The 15804-nt window shown below is 36.2% G+C and overlaps 1 protein-coding gene across 6 annotated transcripts in view; it reads left to right on the top strand.

The window, feature by feature from the left end:
• RGSL1 (regulator of G protein signaling like 1) overlaps positions 1–15804 on the top strand; it is a 245677-nt gene that overhangs the window by 138637 nt on the left and 91236 nt on the right. The window contains exon 25 of one of the 6 annotated variants that reach the window (XM_038542219.1): positions 3160–5115. The exons of the other annotated variants lie outside the window; for them this stretch is intronic. The gene's annotated coding sequence lies outside the window, so the exon portion shown is untranslated. Of the gene's footprint in view, positions 1–3159; positions 5116–15804 lie in introns of those variants that run through there. 6 annotated transcript variants of the gene reach the window in all.

Raw genomic sequence — 15804 nt, forward strand, 5'->3', positions numbered from 1 at the left:
GCAAATGGTGGGTATTTGTCATTTCTAATAGCTGAGTAATATTCCATTGTATACATAAACCACATCTTCTTTATCCATTCATCTTTCGTTGGACACCGAGGCTCCTTCCACAGTTTGGCTATCGTGGCCATTGCTGCTATAAACATCGGGGTGCAGGTGTCCCGGCGTTTCATTGCATCTGTATCTTTGGGGTAAATCCCCAGCAGTGCAATTGCTGGGTCGTAGGTCAGGTCTATTTTTAACTCTTTGAGGAACCTCCACACAGTTTTCCAGAGTGGCTGCACCAGTTCACATTCCCACCAACAGTGTATGAGGGTTCCCTTTTCTCCACATCCTCTCCAACATTTGTTGTTTCCTGCCTTGTTAATTTGCCCCATTCTCACTGGTGTGAGGTGGTATCTCATTGTGGTTTTGATTTGTATTTCCCTGATGGCAAGTGATGCAGAGCATTTTCTCATATGCATGTTGGCCATGTCTATGTCTTCCTCTGTGAGATTTCTGTTCATGTCTTTTGCCCATTTCATGATTGGATTGTTTGTTTCTTTGGTGTTGAGTTTAATAAGTTCTTTATAGATCTTGGAAACTAGCCCTTTATCTGATATGTCATTTGCAAATATCTTCTCCCATTCTGTAGGTTGTCTTTGAGTTTTGTTGACTGTATCCTTTGCTGTGCAAAAGCTTCTTATCTTGATGGAGTCCCAATAGTTCATTTTTGCTTTTGTTTCTTTTGCCTTCGTGGATGTATCTTGCAAGAAGTTACTATGGCCGAGTTCGAAAAGGGTGTTGCCTGTGTTCTTCTCTAGTATTTTGATGGAATCTTGTCTCACATTTAGATCTTTCATCCATTTTGAGTTTATCTTTGTGTATGGTGAAAGAGAGTGGTCTAGTTTCATTCTTCTGCATGTGGATGTCCAATTTTCCCAGCACCATTTATTGAAGAGACTGTCTTTCTTCCAATGGATAGTCTTTCCTCCTTTATCGAATATTAGTTGACCATAAAGTTGAGGGTCCACTTCTGGGTTTTCTATTCTGTTCCATTGATCTATGTGTCTGTTTTTGTGCCAGTACCACACTGTCTTGATGACCACAGCTTTGTAGTACAACCTGGAATCTGGCATTGTGATGCCCCCAGATATGGTTTTCTTTTTTAAAATTCCCCTGGCTATTCGGGGTCTTTTCTGATTCCACACAAATCTTAAAATAATTTGTTCTAACTCTCTGAAGAAAGTCCATGGTATTTTGATAGGGATTGCATTAAACGTGTATATTGCCCTGGGTAACATTGACATTTTCACAATATTAATTCTGCCAATCCATGAGCATGGAATATTTTTCCATCTCTTTGTGTCTTCCTCAATTTCTTTCAGAAGTGTTCTATAGTTTTGAGGGTATAGATCCTTTACATCTTTGGTTAGGTTTATTCCTAGGTATCTTATGCTTTTGGGTGCAATTGTAAATGGGATTGACTCCTTAATTTCTCTTTCTTCAGTCTCATTGTTAGTGTATAGAAATGCCACTGACTTCTGGGCATTGATCTTGTATCCTGCCAGGCTACCGAATTGCTGTATGAATTCTAGCAATCTTGGGGTGGAGACTTTTGGGTTTTCTATGTAGAGTATCATGTCATCGGTGAAGAGGGAGAGTTTGACTTCTTCTTTGCCAATTTGAATGCCTTTAATGTCTTTTTGTTGTCTGATTGCTGAGGCTAGGACTTCCAGTACTATGTTGAACAGCAGTGGTGAGAGTGGACATCCCTGTCTTGTTCCTGATCTTAGGGGAAAGGCTCCCAGTGCTTCCCCATTGAGAATGATATTTGCTGTGGGCTTTTCATAGATGGCTTTTAAGATGTCGAGGAATGTTCCCTCTATGCCTACACTCTGAAGAGTTTTGATCAGGAATGGATGCTGTATTTTGTCAAATGCTTTCTCTGCATCCAATGAGAGGATCATATGGTTCTTGGTTTTTCTCTTGCTGATCTTCTTGGTGTTCTTTAAACTTCCTGGATCTGTAGCTTGGTGTCTAATGTTAATTTGGGGAAATTCTCAATCATTATTGCTTTAAATATTCTTTTTCCTTTCCTCTTTTTCTGGTTATTCCATTACATGAATGTTACACTTTTTGTAATTATCCTACAGTGATTGGATGCTCTCTTCCCCTTTTCCCAGTTTTTTTCTCTTTTTACCTTTCAGTTTTGGAGATTGTAATGGACAGTCTTGAGCTCAGATTTTTTTTCAGCCATGTCCAGTCTACTAATGTGCCCATCAAAGATATTCTTCATTTCCATTACAGTCTTTTTATCTCTAGCATTCATTTTTTTTTATTTTTTCTTAGAATTTTCATCTCTTTGCTTAGATTACCCACCTGTTCTTGCATGTTGGCTACTTTTTGCATTAGATCCCTTAGCATATAAAGCATAGTGGTTTTAAATTTGTGGTCTGATGATTCCAACATCCTTGCCATATCTGGGTCTGTTTCTGATGCTTTTTACCATACTAAAATGCCTTGTAATTTTTTGTAGAAGGCCAGACATAACGTACTTAGTAAAAGAAACTGTGATAAACAGGCCTTTTATAAGGTAGTAGTATGGTGTGAAAGAGAAAAGAATATCCTACAGACATACCTTGTATTTTCGCACTTCACATTATGCACTTTGCAGACATTGCATTTTTTACAAATTGAGGTTTGTAGAAACCTTGTGTTGAGCAAATGTATTATCATAATTTTTCTAACAGCATTTGCTCATTTTCTGGTCTATCTTATTTTGGAATTCCTGAAATTCTTGCAGTATTTCAGACTCTTTCATTACTATTATATTTGTTATAGTGCTCTGTGATCAAGTGATCTTTGATGTTATTTTAATTGCTTTGGGGTGTCATAAACTGTGCCCATATATGACAGCAAATTTAATCATAAGTATCATGTATTTTTTAAATTATTTATTTATTTATTCATGAGAGACACACAGAGAGAAGCAGGGACATAGGCAGAGAGAGAAGCAGGCTCCATGCAGGGAGCCTGATGTGGGACTTGTTTCCCGGATTCCAGGATAACGCCAGGGGCCGGAGACAGACGCTCAACTGCTGAGCCACCCAGGTGTCCCAGTATCGTGTATTTTGACTGCTCTACCAACTGGCTGTTCCCCTGTCTCTCTCCCCTCAGGTCTCCCTGTTCCCTGAGACACAACAATATTGAAATTAGGCCAATTAATAACCCTACAATGGCCTCTAAATATTCAAGTGAGAGGAAGAGTCATGTTTCTCACTGTAAATCAAAAGCTAGAAATGATTAAGCTTAGTGAAGAAGGCATGTCAAAAGCTGAAACAGTCTGAAAACTAGGCCTCTAGTGGCAAAGAGTTAGCCACGTTGTGAACACAAAAGAAAAGTTCTTGAAGGAAGTTAAAGGGCTATGCCAGTGAACACACAAATTATAAGAAAGCAAAATGGCCTTATTGCTGATATGGGGAAAATTTCAGTGCTCTGGATAAAATATCAAACCAGTCACAACATTCCCTTAAGCCAAAGCCTAATTCAGAGCAAGGCCCTGACTTGACTGTCTTCAATTTTATGAAGGCTCGAGAAGGATGCAGAAGCTGCAGAAGAAAATTTGAAGCTAGCAGAGTTTGGTTCATGAGGTTTAGGAAGGAAGCCATCTCCATAATATAAAAGTTCAAGGTGAAGCAGCAAGTGCTGATGTAGAAGCTACAGGAAGTTATCCAAAAAATCTAGCCATGAAAATCAATGAGGGTAGTCACATTAAACAACAGACTTTTATTGTAAATAAAACAGTCTTATATTGAATGATTCCATCTATGACTTTCATAGCCAGAGAGAAGGCAAAACCTGACTTCAAAACTTCAAACCTTAAAAAACAAACAAACAAAAAAAAAACTTCAAACCTTATTTGTTAGGAGTTAATGCACCTGGTGAATTTAAGTTGAGGTCAATATTCATTTCCAGTCCAAAAATCCTAGGGCCTTCAAGAATTATGCTAAATCTACTCTGCCTATGCTCCATAAATAGAACAACAAAGCCTGGATGATAGTACATCTTTTTATGACATAGTTTACTGAGTATTTTAAGCCCACTGAGACCTACTCCTCAGAAAAAAAAATAGATCTCTTTTAAAAGATTACTGCTCATTGACAAAATATTTGGCCACCTGTGAATCCTGATGGAGATGTGCAATGACATTAATATTGTCTTCATGCCTGCTAACACAATGTCCATTCTACAGTACATAGATTAAGGAGAAATTTTGACTTTCAAGTCTTACTATTTAAGAAATACATTTCTTACAGCTATAGCTACTATAGATAGTGATTCCTCTGTTAGATCTGGGCAAAGTAAATTAAAAACCTTCAGCAGAGTATTCACGAATGAACATTAACATTTGTGATTCATGGAAAGAGGTCCAAATATCAACATTAATAGGAATTTGGAAGAAGTTGATTTCAATCCTCATGGATGACTTTAGGGGTTCAAGACTTCAGTAGAGGAAATCACTGCCGATGTAGTAGAAAGAGCCAAAGAACTAGACTTGGACTGGAGCCCAAAGATGTGACTGAATTGCTTTAATCTCATGGTAAAACTTGAATGGATGAGGAGCTGCTTCTTATGGATGAGCAAGAAAGTGGTTTCTTGAGATGGAGTGTACTCCTAGTGAAGATGCTGTGAAGATTATTCAAATGCCAACCAAGGATTTAGAATATTGTGTAAACTGAAGAAGCAATGGCAGGTTTTAAGAGGATCAACTCCAATTTTGAAAGTTCTCCTGTGGGTAAAATGCTATCAAACAGTATTGCATGCTACAGAGAAATTGTGAAAGATTCAACCAATGGGACAAACGTCACTATTGTCTTATTTTAAGAAATTGCCACTAGCCACTCCAGCCTTTACCAGGCACCAGCCTGATAGCAGCATCAACATGGTGGCAAGACCTTCTACCAGCAAGATTATGGACCTCTAAAGGCATAGGTCACAGTTAGCATTCTTAGCAATACTGTATTTTTTATTAAGATATGGACATTTTTTTAGACACAATGTCATTGCATACTTAATAGACTATAGTATAGTGCAAAGATAAATTTTATATGCACTGGGAACCAAAAAACTTCACTTGACTCACTTTATTCACTTTATTGTGGTCTGGCATTGAATCTGCAATATTTCCAAGGTCTGCTTGCATGGTCTTATGATTAAATGCTAGGCTTTTAGTGAGTCTGTGCTGGGCTGTCAATTTTGCATGTGCTTTGCAGTTTTTCCCTTTTTTTCCCCTTTACCCATTTAAATGGCCCAGGATGGCCAGAGGGGCCTGGATTTGTGTGTTTGCCTTCTCCCACATAGGAAGCTAGAGTACCTGGAGTTGGCTATTTTCCCTTCACCTGAGTTGGTTAGACTCTGCTAAAACCCTAGTATATTAGGTCTGATGAAATAGTTTCTCTTGTGGGTATGCCTTTCTTGGAATGCTCTGGTGTGTTTCAAAATGGTCACTTTTTGCCTCCCTCTCCTGGAAGCCCGAGCTTTTTCTCTGATCTTTACAGTGAGAACCTGCTACAGCTCCTGGAGATAAAATGCACAAAAATGTGAGCCCTGCCCCTGTGATTGAAGCTTCCTGTTTTTGTTTTTGTTTTAATCTCTCAGACTTGTCCATACCGCACTCCAGCAATTTATCAGTTACAGCTTAGATTTCTTCCCCCATTTTTGGTTCTCACTGAGGTGGGTTTCTGCTCTGGTAAATTGAGATTCTCTGTACTCATCTGTCTGTCTCTCTAGTTTGAGGAGCAGCAGTTTGCCTTGTAATATTGTTCCTTTGGTAGATCTAAGAAGGCTTGTTGATTTTTTAGTTTCTTCAGTATTTTACTTATTGATAGAATAGGGTAAAGGAGTTTCTAAACTCCTTACATGCTGGATCAGAAACCTGAAGTCCTGGGAGATTTTTTAAAAGATTGAACCTGGGCCCCACAAAAGTTTCTGACTTAACTGGTCTGGGATGGGGCCCAAGTGATTCTAACATAGAGCCAAGGTTGAGAGCTATGGACAGGTGCCAGATACACTTTACTGCTAAAGTAGAGAAATAGGAAATGAGAATGAGTACAGAGGGCTTTGTCTTCTTGATCAGTCTAGTCAGGCTTCTCTGGGCTAGATCCAGTTCTTGGGTATATCAAAGGAAATAGCTGCATGATATTTGTAGAATTCTACATTTTTAAAAATATATTTACAGGGTTATACAGTCATCAACACAAACTAATTTTAGAATGTTTTTTTTTGTTGATCTGTAGTTCAACTTGGAGAACACTGCCATCTAATATTAAGTCATCCAATCTATGAACATGAAGCATCTTTCCATTTAACATAACACTGAAGCTTCTATAATCTTAAAACAAAAAATCAGCATTATAGGTGTATGTCTTGCTTTCTGTACCAGCTGAATTCGGTAATAGTGGAATAAAAATCCATCTTTATTTCAAATTATTTTCTTAATTAAGACTTTAATTTTAGAGCAGTTTTAAGTTCACAGCAAAATTGAGGGAAAGGTACAAAGATTTCCCATATTCCCCTACCCTACACTCATGCATAACTTCCCCATATCAACACCCCCACCACCAGAGTGGTACATTTTTTACAACTGATGAACCTACATTAATGCATCATAATTACCCAATGTCCATAGTTTACGTTAGAGTTCACTCTTGGTGTTGTACATGTAAAAGGTTTGGACAAATGAATAATGACATGCCATCATTACAGTATCATACAGAATATTCCCACTGCCCTAAAAAGCTTCTGTGCTCTGCCTATTTATCTTTTCTCCCCTGACAGCCCCTGGCAACCCCAGATCTTGTTTATTGTCTCTATAGTTTTGCCTTTTCCAGAATGTTATATAATTGAAATCACATAGTATGTAGCCTTTTCATATTGGCTTCTAACACTTAGTAATATGCATTTAGGGATCCTCCATGTCTTTTCATGATTTGATAGATCATTTCATACTAGCATTGAATAATAGTTAATTGTCTGGATGTCCCAGTTTGTTCATCCATTCATATATTGAAGGACAGTTTGGTTGTTTCCAAGTTTTAGTAAATTATGAATAAAGCTGATGTAAATATCCATGTGCAGGTTTTTGGATAGCCATAAGTTTTCAGTTCCTTTGGGCAAATACCAAGGAGCATGACTGTTGGATCATATGGTAAGAATTTGTTTAGTTTTATAAGAAACGACCAAATTGTCATCCAAAATGGCTGAACCAGTTTGCCTTCCCATTGATCATGAATGAGAATTCCAGTTGCTCCACATCCTTACCAGCATTTAATGTTGTCAGTGATCTAGATTTTGGCCATTCTAGTAGGTGGTGCATGGTGCTATCTTGTTCTTGTTTTAATTTGTATTTCTCTGATGATATATAATATAGGATATCTTCTTTGATGAGGTGCTCATTAAAGTTTTTAACCATTTTTTAGTTACTTTCTTATTGTTGAATTAAGAGTTCTTTGAAAAATTTTAGATATCATCCTTTATCAGGTATGTCTTTTCCAAATATTTTTTCCTGGTCTGTGGCTTCTCTTCTTATTCTCTTTTTTTTTCTTTTTTTTTTAATTTTTATATATTTATGATAGTCACACAGGGAGAGAGAGAGAGAGGCAGAGACATAGGCAGAGGGAGAAGCAGGCTCCATGCACCGGGAGCCTGACGTGGGATTCGATCCTGGGTCTCCAGGATCGCGCCCTGGGCCAAAGGCAGGCGCCAAACCGCTGCGCCACCCAGGGATCCCTCTTCTTATTCTCATGACATATTTTTTTACAGAGCAGAAGTGTTTAATTTGAATGAGGACCAGCTTATCCATTTTTCTTTCGTGGTTGATGTCTTTAGTTTTGTATCTAAAAAATCATTGCCACCTGGAGTCCCGGGATCGAGTCCCACGTTGGACTCCCGGCATGGAGCCTGCTTCTCCCTCCGCCTGTGTCTCTGCCTCTCTCTCTCTCTCTCTCTATGTCTATCATGAATAAAGAAATAAAATCTTAAAAAAAAAATCATCGCCAAACCCAAGGTCATCTAGGTTTTCCCCCTGTGTTTTTCTCCTAGGAGTTGTATCATTTTTTAACTTTAAATTTGGGTCTATAGTCTATTTTGAGTTTATTTTTGTGAAGGGTGTAAGGTCTGTATTTACATTAATTTTTTTGCATGTGAATTGCAGTTGTTGCAGCACCACTTGTTGAAAAGACTACCTTTACCTTATTGTATTGCCTTTGCTCCTTTGTCCCTTAGGTGAGTCTATTTCTGGGCTCTCCAGGCTGATATTGATCTATTTGTCTGTTGATCTATTTTGATAAATTTGTTTGTTCTGCTAATCTATTTATCTGTTCTTTTGCCAATACCACATTGTCTTGATTAGTGTTGCTGTATTGTAAGCTTTGAAGTCAGGTAGTGTCAGTCCTCTGACTTTGTTCTCCTTAAATATTATGTTGTCAACTCTGGATCTTTTGCTTTCTGTATAAACTTTAGAATAAATTTGTTGATATCCACAAAATAACTTGCTGGAATTTCTACTGAGTTTACATTTAACATATAGATCAAGTTGAGAATTAACATCTTGATAATATTAAGTCTTCCTATCCACAAACATAGTATATCTCTCCGTTTACTTTTTTCTTTGACTTAATTCAATAGATTTTTGTAGTTTTCCTAAGATAGATCTTGCACATATTTTGTTAGATTTACATCTAAGAATTTCATTTTGGAGGATGCTAATGTAAATGGTATTGTGCTTTTAATTTCAAATTCTACTTGTTCATTGCTGGTATATAGGAAAATGAATGGTGCTTGTATATTCTTAGCACCCTGCAATTTTGCTATAACCTCTTATTAATTCCAGTAGATTTTTTTGTTGATCCTTTTAGATCTTCTACATAGATAATTATGTCATCTACAAGCGAAACAGTTTTATTTCTTCCTTCCCAAACTGTATACTTTTAATTTCCTGTCCTTCTTTTATTGTGTTAGCTAGAACTTAAGTAGTATGATGTTGAAAAGGACCAGTAAGAGGTCCTTGTTTTGTTTCTAATCCTAGTGAGAAAGCTTAAGCTTCTCACTACTAAGTAAGATATTAAACGATAGTTTTTTGTGGATGGATATTCTTTATGAAGTTGAAAAAGTTCTCTATTCCTAGTTTACTGAGGATTATTATCATGAATGGGTTTTGAGCTTTGCAAATACTTTTTCTGCATCTATTGATATAATCACGTATTTTTTTTCTTTTTTAAAAGCCAGTTGATGTAATTGATTACATTAATTGATTTCTGGATATTAAGCCAGCCTTGCACACCAAATACAACTTGGTTGTGTTATATAATACTTTTTATACATTATTGGAGTAGATTTTCTATTACTTTGTTGAGGATTTTTGCATCTAGTTGATTATGTGTTTTTTTTCTTGTAATACTTTTGTCTGATTTTAGTATTAGGGTAATGCTGATCTCATAGAATGAGTTAGTATTCTCTCTGTTTCTATTCTCTGAAAGAGACTATAGAGAATTGGTATAAATTCTTTCTTAATAAGTTTGGTAGCATTTACCAATGAACCCATCTGGGCCTGGTGATTTTTCTTATGGAAGTTTACTAATTATTGATCCAATTTCTTTAGTAGATTTTCTGTTTTCTTTTTGGTGAGTATCAGCAAATTGTGTATTTCAAGGAATTGGTTTATTTCCTCTAGGTTATCAATTTTGTGACATAGAGCTTCTCCTAGTATTCCTTTATTATCCATTTAAAGTACATGGGATCTGTAATGATGTCCTCTATTTCATTTATGATATTAGTAATTTTTATCCTCTCTCTGTTTTTCTTAGTAGCTTGGCTAGAGGTTTATTGATATTATTGAACTTTTCAAAGGACCAGCTTTTGATTTCATTGATTTTCTCTATTAATCTTCTGTTTTTGATTTCATTGATTTCTGCTCTGATTATTATTTCTTTTCTTCATGCCTACGTTGGATTCAATTTGCTTTTCTTTTTCTAGTTTCTTAATGTGGAAACTTAGATTGTTAATTTTAGATCTTTCTTATTTTTTAACATGCATTCAATGGTATAAATTTCCCTCTAAATGGTGCTTTTCCAGTATCTCACAGATTTTGGTAAGTTGCATTTTCATTTTTATTTAGTTAAAAATATTTTAAAGTATTTTTTGATATTTCTTCTTTGACCTGTGTATTGTTAGAAGTATGTTGTTTAATCTCCCAGGTATTTTGGGATGTTCCCGCTACCTTTCTGTTACTTATTTCAGTTTCAATGCATTGTGGTCTGAAAGTAGACATTGTATGATTTCTATTCTTTTAAATTTGTGTAAGTGTGTTTTATGACCCAAAATACAAATTTTTGGCTTCAAAAGTAGTCACAGAAATCCAAAATTATACAGGAGAGTCTGTTTTTTACCTACAGAATTGACAGAGCTCTTTTGAGGTTTTTTTTCCTTCTTCTTATTCTTCTTCTTCTTCTTTTTTTTTTTTTTAATAAACTGCCTCTTGCCAGCATGAGGGGAAAAAGACACCCTCATATAGAGAAAGAAGTTTACATGATACAGCTCTTCTGGAAAGCAATATGGTAATATAAAACAAAAATATGAAAACCCTTAAATCAGCTATTCCAATTCTAGAAATTTAACTCTAAGGAACTAATTGTAGATGTTTATAAAGACTAATTTCAAAATAATTGTAGTGTTGTTAAATATAAAGTATTAAAAAACCCACTAAGTGTCTAATAAAGGGATGCAATTAAATCATGGTACAGGCTACAAAGAACTATATAATAAAATGAGAAAATATTCTTGAATGGAAGTGGATGCAAAAGCATCCATACTATGCTATGACTCAAGCTATTATTAATAATACACATAAATATGAGTCCCAAATATTACTTGATAACTATATAAGGAATATGCATCTTTATAATAACAGAGTTTTAACAGCAATTATTCCAAGTGTTGGGATTACAAGGTAGTATCTATTTTTTCTTTTCTAAAATTAACTTTCCTTCATGAAGTAAAACTAAACATACACTCACACACTTAGACACATATTTCACATATTTCAAGCAACAACTATAATTTTTTATTTGCAAAGGATGAAGTTATGTGCTTAGAGTAGTTCCTTGGAATGTTATTCATATTAATAAGTGGAAGCAAATAAAAATAAGACAAAAAGAGATGTTTAAACAATCTTTGATAACATAATTGATAGAATATTTAGTCATTTTATTTTTATTTTTTAGTCATTTTAAATAATTACTATAAATCAGTATAATGTGCTTGTAGTATATTGTTTCTTAATTTAAGCAGCATCACAGTGGAGCAATACAATAGAATGTCAATTATGCAAAACTCTCCTATGCATGTAAATAAAGTCTAAGGTGGAATATGGAATATTAGAATAGTTTATCATAATGAGAATGTGGGTGTTTTTTTATTTCTGATGTTTTTGCGGTATTACTTATCAAATAATGAATTATAATAATATCAGACTTATCACAAGATACAACTATTAATCTTCTTATAATAAATTTTATTACTCTTTTAAAAATTAATTTGTATCTGAAAGCTCAATACCCAATATCCAAGTCTCATTTTGCTTTTAATTCACTTCCCATCCAAAAACATACAAGAATCTGACCTGAAGTCTGGAAGGAACTTGGCCTTGATCTACCTTGGCACTGGCTGTGTGGCATTGGGCAAATCATTGAACATATCTGAATCTGTGTTGTATCCGTTGAATGGGCATTACATCACCTAACTTGGGAAAGGGCAGGATGGTTGCTATTCATACCTTGGGGCTAGTAGAACTTCACTATTTAGGACCATGATTTATTCCTTACCTTGGGCCACCGAAGTGGAGAAGTAAATTGAAGACACAGTTCAAGGACAATGGCAAATAAGCTCTGCCCTCTGGAGGCTCTTTGCTGCCATGTATATTGGCATAAAAGACCCACCAGTATATAACACCAATCTTTTTCGGGGGTAGGGGTACTCTATATATTTCCCACTCACAAGTCTTTCATGTTGTTCTAAAATGGCCTGGGAGAAATGCCAGTCAGCCAAGAAGACCTGATCTGTAATTCTAGAGTGGAAAATAAGCTGCTTTTAAGGCCACTGGCCTGCCTACAAGGGCTGCCTGAATCAGCCATATTGGAATGAAAGTGTACATACATAGAGGAGGTCTTGGCTTCCAGTCTAGTGCAGCAGTGACATGTAATACTGTGAAACAGTAATTCCATATGTCAGTGACTTCAGAACCTGGGTACAGCCTCCATCTTCAAGTGGACAGAGTGGTGATGCCACACACCCCTTTATATAATTAACTCAAATCTTCTAACAAATACCTTTATATGCTAAGTGGGGTCAGTTAATTGAAATCAATAAAATTGTATAAGAACTAAAGGAGGAAACTAGCTTGGCATTATGTTGACAAGAATGATTCAATGAAAGAATGGAAGTATTCAGTTGGCTGGAAAGCATTGTGCAAAAATAATCCTTAGCCAGAAAATTACTGCTAATCAGCTCTAGTGAGAGGGGGAAATGTATACAGATAAAAGACCATAGGCTTCTGAGCTGAATAGGATTTCATTTCTGGGTCTTACTAGCCATGTGATCCGGGACAGATCATTTATATTCTCTGTACCTCATGTCGCCACCTGTAAAGTGGAGAAATAAAACTGTCTTTCAGGATGATTGTGTCAATGTAGAAAATATGTAACAGCCTAATAAAATATTGGACTTCTAGCATATGTTGAATAAATGTTCATTCCAGCTCACAACCACCACAACCACCACCTCCACCATTCTTGTGGGTTGTCTACTTATTTCATAGATCCAGAAGGAGACATGATAAAGCATGTCACTCAGCCATGTCTTGGAATCCTGGATACAGAAGAGTATCCATAGCTACAGTGAGCATGGTATCCAGGAGTGAGCAATAGGCAAAATAGTATGTAAAATATGGCCAGCAGGCAGCAGGCTGCACTAACCCACTTGGTAATAGTAATAGAGTTAAAGATGTATAGTGGATTCATGCCTGCAAAATAAGATAGGTGTCCTATAAACTTTTAATTCATTCTTGTTCTTGCCACTCAGGGAAATCTACAGTTATTATGGCCATTATTGCTAATATTTCCCCAGGCATAATCACCGTACATCATGCTAGGCTAAATATATTAGGCATGTAGTGTTGATACATGATGGTGTTCTTCCATCCAGAAATTATTATAGAGGCATCATATTATTTAATTTGATGTAATATGCCCTTTCCTCTGGTCATCCTATAGGTTTTATTAGTGGCAGGTGCTATAATTTCCCCAGTACTATATATATCATAATTCTTTTTATTAATACTTTGCTTGTTGATTTAGATTCTGGGGTGTTGTTAGTGCTAATTCTTATCTCTATGGATGGCTGCACTATTCACTAGTTGAGAGTTCTTATATCCTTTCTATAATTATGGCTTAGAAATCTTGTCATCTCCCAGATTGTTTTAGTCCAAGCTTTCATATCCTGATTGTTAGTAAGCAACCCAAGCTTTTGCTTCAGCAAGCCATGAAACCTTTCAACTGATTCAGAGGTGGTAGAGCTATAGAGTAAGTGAAAGCTCCACATTATGCCTTGTCCTTAGCCCATTCTTATATTCACTTTCCTGTGAAGTGGGAGACCTGATCTGATTTTATGATGGATGGGATACCATACCATCCAGATTTTTAATGCTCTAATGCTGGATTTTTTTCAAATCATCTTTCCTGCAGGAATAGGGAGATGTCATACAATACTATTTTCTGCCATTATGTCCTTACTCTATATATTTCCTATTTTCCAGTTCTTTCCCACCATTTTCTGACCAAAATTGTTATTCAACTAGCTACTGCCCATTAGTCTGAGAAAATATATACCTCATTCTGATTTTCCTTAACAGATTGTTCAATCTCCCATTTTATGGCTATTAGTTCAGCATATTGTACTGATCCTCCTGAGCCTGATTGTGTTAGGTAACACTACCATTATAATGTCCTCAAGACCACAGCCTGCTAGTGTTCTCCCCATGGCATCATGGAAGCATGTATTGTTGAGTGCCACGGACCAGGTTGGTTCCTATTGCCCAACTGCTTGAACTTGAATAGGTTCGCCCCTTGGTAATTCAAACTTCTCCACTACTGGCATTGCCGGGATTTCCTCAGTTAATATAGGGGGTCAACAATCCAACTATTTATCCCACTCAGAAGTTTACAATTTCCGTGTTAGACCTTTATGGTCAGATGTAGTTCCCCTCTGTTAGGGATCTGCTTTACTTCCTCCAGAATAGGCTGTTGGAGTTTAATTGGCTTATTTCTGTTAGTGGCTTATTGGCTTATTTCTGTTAGTGGCTCTCTATTTTGTAGGGCCTTATCAAGTACCCAGGTGAGACTTTCAAATGATTGGTATCTGTTCTTGGGCCATGGGCACTTAGCCCAAAATGCTGTCAGGTAAAATTTAGTATCCTGCAGTGTTTTTATCCACAGACACCATTTGCAATCCTCTATGAACATAGGTACTTTCATTTATACCATTTCTCGCCAACTGGTACCAATGTATTAAAGGTTCTGACAACATTTCTAAAATAAGGCTGCCTTTTGAGCATCTGAATTCCCTACTTTTCCTAGTTATTTTATAAATGTGTTTTAATATATACTCATGTGGTATGTGCTCTTTCCAATATTGAAACAGTCCTATCAGTTTGTGACCTGCTGCTTTTGTGGTAGAAGTTTGTATGCTATCTTCTTTATAACTGGGTCAGTTATTTTTCTGCCTTCAGAGGACCAAATTATACCTAGAAATTTTACTGTAGTATGGACATTATTTGAGTCAATTGTCCATTCTCTGAGTGTAAGTTATTCTATTAATTATATTATAACCCTAGTCTATTGTTCCAAGTTATCTTCTTAAACAAAGATTTCATCAATATAAGAAATACTGGTTTGTGTGTGTGGTGTGGTTTCCCAAAAGACCTAGATGTCTTGTGTTAGAAGATTGCAAGTTATTACTGGGTGGTTAAAGTATCTTGTTGGTAACCTAGTAAACTTGGTATCACGTGAAGGCAGTCATGGGTTGGCTCTCCTTTTCAACTGAAATAGCAAAGATATTCAGATAAATCTATCCCCAGGTAATTATTTCCAGATCCAGTGGTGATACTTCTTATGATAGTGCCTATGTCTGCCCCCCCCCCAATTTAGGGAGGGTGTTAGTTTAAATTCCTATAATCTACTGTAAATATATAACACTCATCCAGCTTTTTAATAGGCTTGATTGGATTATTATAATGTGAAACAGGAGGCACAATAATTTGTTCCTTTAGAAGTTCCTGAATGTTTCCCTCAAATTTTATGTCCTATTACTTCCATTCCAAGAATGGACCAACACAGTGGTATATGTAGTATTTATGCTTGCAAAACAGGTTTCTATTGATATGTCCTGTGTAATATATGGACAATTATCTTTGCCTTGGGCCAAGAGACAGTGACCACAGAGTCCCTATGGGTGGGTTCATGAGTTTTGCTTTCCTTTGACTATCAGTGGCTTGTCTATTAATGGGATTAGATTTTATAAAGCAGTTGGTATTTATAGTAAATGGGGTAGTGGGTATATGTCCATTTATTTTCTATAGATCTATCTACCATAAAAGCTTGACTGTTTCCATTTCTCTGCCACTGTACATACTTTCTTGGGTTCTCATTTAAGCTTCTACTTTTATCATTTGTTTTCGAGGGTGGTGACCTAAATGATTTAGGGAGCCAAAAA

Source organism: Canis lupus, chromosome 7 (genome assembly GCF_011100685.1).
Source record: "Canis lupus familiaris isolate Mischka breed German Shepherd chromosome 7, alternate assembly UU_Cfam_GSD_1.0, whole genome shotgun sequence".
NCBI lineage: Eukaryota > Metazoa > Chordata > Mammalia > Carnivora > Canidae > Canis > Canis lupus.